The sequence below is a fragment of the Macaca fascicularis genome, chromosome 20 (genome assembly GCF_037993035.2).
Source record: "Macaca fascicularis isolate 582-1 chromosome 20, T2T-MFA8v1.1".
In the NCBI taxonomy this organism is placed as follows: Eukaryota; Metazoa; Chordata; class Mammalia; order Primates; family Cercopithecidae; genus Macaca; species Macaca fascicularis.
In genome coordinates, this window is record NC_088394.1 from 53,065,792 (window position 1) to 53,070,486 (window position 4,695).

General features: G+C 47.1%; 1 long non-coding RNA gene across 1 annotated transcript in view; it reads right to left on the bottom strand.

Annotated features, from left to right (window-relative positions):
* Positions 1–3,283: 3,283 nt before the first annotated feature.
* Positions 3,284–4,695, bottom strand: part of LOC135968895 (uncharacterized) — a 34,170-nt gene continuing 32,758 nt past the window's right edge. Inside the window, exon 3 of the long non-coding RNA XR_012428865.1 lies at positions 3,284–3,921. This is a non-coding gene — a long non-coding RNA (uncharacterized lncRNA). The remainder of the gene's footprint in view (positions 3,922–4,695) is intronic.

A 4,695-nucleotide genomic window follows, 5' to 3' on the forward strand; every position in this document is an offset into this window, starting at 1 on the left:
TGAGTCCAGGAGTCTAAGACCAGCTTAGGCAATGTGATGAAACCATGTCTCTACCAAAAATACAAAAATTAACCGGGCATGGTGGGGCATGCCTGTAGTTCCAGTTACTTGGGAGGCCGGAGTGGGAGGATTGCTTGAGCCTGGGAGACGGAGGTTGCAGTGAGCTGTGATCTCGCCACCACACTCCAGCCTGGGCAACAGAGTGAGACCCTGTCTCAAAATAAATAAATATATAAATAAAATAAATATATAAATAAAAATAAAAATAAACGGGAAATAAGAGACAAATCTTCCATGCAGAAGAATCCCAAATGAATTCTGTAGATTCTCCACCCTACAGGAGGGCACACACGACTCCAGGCTGCCTTAGTGACCTTCTTCCAAAGAGTACAGCACAGGAAGGGGGAGCAGGGAGAATTAACTTCACAGTGGAGAAATCGGACAAATACGACCTCAGTCAGGTGATCGAGGTCACATCAGCTGTCATGAATTATGTTGATAGTGGGCATCCTGCATATGATGGGATGAAATGGCACTTTACCTCCGTGACCCTTTTCACAACAGCCCATAATGCCAGTATAAGGGAAACATCAGACCAGGCGTGGTGGCTCATGCTTGTAATCCGAGCACTTTGGGAGGCCAAGGTGGGTGGATCACAGGTCAAGAGTTTGAGACCAGCCTGGACAACATGGTGAAATCCTGTCTCTACTAAAAATACAAAAATTAGCCAGGCAGGGTGGCACGCACCTGTAATCCCAGCTACTCGGGAGGCTGAGGCAGGAGAACCACTTGAACCCGGGAGGCGGAGGTTGCAGTGAGCCGAGATCGCGCCATTGCACTCCTGCCAGGGTGACAGAGTGAGATGCCGTCTCGAAAAAAAAAAAAAGAAAAAAAGAAAAGAAAAACATCAGACAGATGCCAACAGAAGGGCATCCTACAATGCTCCTCAAACCTGTCAAGACCATCAGAAACAAGAGAAGCCTAAGAAACTGTCACAGCCACAAGGAGATGTGACAACTAAATGTGAATTTTTTTTTTTTTTTTTTTTTGAGATACAGTCTCACTTTGTCATGCAGGTTGCAGTACAGTGGCACAATCACAGCTCACTGCAGCCTTGAACTCCGGGGCTCAAGTGATCCTCCCATCCATCTCAGCCTTCCAAGTAGCTGGGGCTACAGGCATGCACCACCATGCCCAGCTAATTTTTGTATTTTTTTTAGAGACGGTATTTCGCCATGTTGCCCAGGCTGGTCTTGAACTCCTGGATTCAAGCAATCCACCGGCCTTGGCCTCCCAAAGTGCTGGGATTACAGGCATGAGCCACCGTGTCTTGCCAAATGTGATGGATACTTGACGGGATCCTGGAACAGGAAAAATATATTAGGTAAAAGCTAAGGACATCTGAATAACCATGGATTTTAGTAATGTATCCACATTGATTCATTAATTGTAACAAATATACCATATGAATGCAAGATGTTCATAATGAGGCCGGGGTGGTGGCTCAAGCCTGTAATCCCAGCACTTTGGGAGGCTGAAGCAGGAGGATCTCTTGAGCTCAGGAGTTCAAGACCAGCCTGGGTAACATAGTGAGAGCCCCATCTCTACAAAAAATTTTTAAAAATTAGCCTGGCGTGGTGGCACATACCTGTAGCCCCAGCTACTCAGAAGACTGAGACAGGAGGATCGCTTGAGCTGGGAGGTTGAGGCTGCAGTAAGCCAGGATCACGCCACTGCACTGCAGCCTGAGCAACAGAGTGACACCCTGTCTCAATAATAATAATAATAATAATAATAATAATAGTAATGGAAACTGAGTATGGGTTGTATATGGGAACCTTGCTCAGTTTCTCTGAAAATCTAAAACTCTTCCAAAAAGCAAAGTCTGCTTAAAATTTCACACAGGGTTTGCATTCTCGTCCACGACAAGGTTTTGCAGGTTATGATTACAGAGGCAGGAGAGGGTGCAGGTTATCCTGCCCCTCCCTGTCCCAGAGGTCCCCTTCCCCAGGAGCTATCTCCCCTGTGAGAGAGGGTGAGTTTCTGTGCCCCAAGCCTCTTGTCCTCTGACTCCAGTATTCTCAGAAGCTGGGACCAGCTCTGAGCCCAACTTCCTGAACTCAAATCCTGGCTTTCTGTCCCTATGTGACCTGGAGCTTGTAGCTTCACTTCTCTCTGCCTCATTGTTTGACCTATAAAGCAGGGCAACCAAGGCACCCCGAGGGTGGCTGTGAAGAGTGAATGAGATGGCAGACAGCCCAGACGCCCACGGATGGGTGAAGGGACCAATACAATGCGGTACAGGTGTATAAGGGAATGAAGTACGGACACAGCCTAGACACAGACAAACCTTGAAGACATTCCTCTAAGGGACACATGCCAGGCGCAGTGGCTCATGCCTGTAATCCCAGCATTCTGGGAGGCCAAGGCAGGTAGATCACTTGAGGTCAGGAGTCAAGACCAGCCTGGCCAACATGGCAAAATCCTGCCTCTACTAAAAATACAAAAATTAGCTGGGCATGGTGGTGGGTGCCTGTAATCCCAGCTACTCGGGAGGCTGAGGCAAGAGAGTTGCTGGAACCTGGGAGGTGGAGGTTGCAGTGAGCCGAGATCATGCCACTGCACTTCAGCCTGGGTGACAGAGCAAGACTCTGTTGAAAGAAAGGAAGGGAAGGGAAGGGAAGGGAAAAAGAAAGAAAGAGGGAGGGAGGGAAAAGTAAAAGAAAGAGAGAAAAGAAGGAAAGAAGGAAGGAAAGAAAGAAAGAAAAAGAAAGAAAGAAAGAGAAAGAAAGAAAGAAAGAAAGAAAAAAGAAAGAAAGAAAGAAAGAAAGAAAAGAGCAAACCCAGAAACGAAAGATCACACACTGTGTGACTCTATTTACGTGGAATGTTCAGAGTAGGCAAATCCATAGAGACAGAAAGCACATTTGTGGTTGCCAGGAGCTGGGAGAGGGCAGGATGGGGAATGACTGTTTATTGGATGTGGGGCTCTATTTTGGGGTGATAAGAATGTTCTGGAATTAAATTCATGGCCGCATAACATCGTGAATGTACTAAATGCCACTGAATTGTACACTTTAAAATGGTTAAAGTGGTAAGTTTTCATTTATCAGTATTTTAAAAATTCTACTACAATTTTAAAAAGACTAAAAAATAATAAAAAGAATTAAATGAGATAATGCAAAAAAGCATTATCTCAAAAATATAGCTGATATTAGTATGATTAGTAAGCTAAGTTTTAAGAGTCTAAGGTGCAGGATTCTAAGTTTAAAGGGATAGGCTCTTGTTTTTTTGGTTTAGTTTTATTTGTTTTTTTTAATCCATTATCCCAAGGGTTTCCCACCCTGAACGCCAGTACCCTGGTCAGGGGCACCCTGGGTCATTGTCCTCTGTGGCCCCAGGAAGGGAAGAAAAACAACAGCCAGGAAGATAATAGCCGCCAGGAAGTCCTCACGTTTCTGGAGAAATAGAGCCCAGTAATGAAGTTCTTTCAGCCTGATCGGCAGACGGGGTGCTGCGGAGGGCTGGGCTAAAGGGCTCACCTCCAGCCCCGACCCTGTCAGGGCAGATGGTACATGCTCACTCAGTGAGGGGGCTCCAAAGGCCTGTGGGTACGAACCTGAGGGCTGGTGCCCAGGGGCAATCAGCTTCTGTCTCTGAGCCTTGGGAAACGGTGAGGGTCAGTCCGGCTCCCCACGTGGTTCTGGGCAGCTTTGGGCTTGGAGCAGGTGCAAACTTGGGACTAGGGCAGGACCTCCTGAGAGGTGACTGAGCAAGGCCATCCCAACTCATGTTTCCTTGGCCCTGCCTGGAGCACGGCATCCTGCCCACATCCCTGCAGCTGGCTCCTTCCTAGGGGCTCTGAGGAGGCAGTACTTGGCCATCTGGTCACAGTTGCTGCAGGGCAGTTCTTGGCCCCAGCTGTAGGTAAAGTACTGTATGTTGTAATTTTTTGAAAGATAACACATTCACATGACTCAGAATTCAAATGCCACAGACGTCCCCCCCGCTCCGCCCCTTCCCCCAGATACCCTGTTTCTCCCAGAGGCAGCCAATGATCTCAGAGGCTGGGTACCCATCCAGAGTTATTTTATGCATATCAAGGAAAGTCTACATAGAGGACTCTTTCTGGGGTACCCAGATGCAGCATCAAATGCCATGGAATACTACAGTGAGGACATTATCTTTTCAAGCTTTCAAATCAGAGCAAGGGAAAGGTCGATGCTAGAGTTTCTCTAGCGCTCTTGAAGCCCTCTCCCTTTTTCTACTGAGTTTTACTTTACATGCAACAACAGGCTTCAAGCTTGGGGTCATTGTCGGGCAACAGCATCTGGCAAGAATTCAATGTCTTTTTCTCATAGTCATTGTATTTTGGCCTCTATTTATGGCAACTGAGAGAGAAAGTTTATTCTTAGATATATTTAAGTAAAAAATAAATGAATTCATGGAAACATATTAAGCAATTATCCAGATAACATAAGGGATGGCAAAAATGGTGCAGATGGTTGAGGGGAGACAAGGAGAAGTTGGGGTGCTCTTGTCGAATGTCTGGCTCTGAACTCGAGAGGAGGCCGCCGGGGCTGGGCAGGAAGGAGGTAAATCTCTGGGGCCAGGAAGACCCCGCTGCCCGGAAGAGCCTCATGTTCCATGGGGGCTGGGAGGACATATATATACAGGCTCCAGGCTGAACGGCTC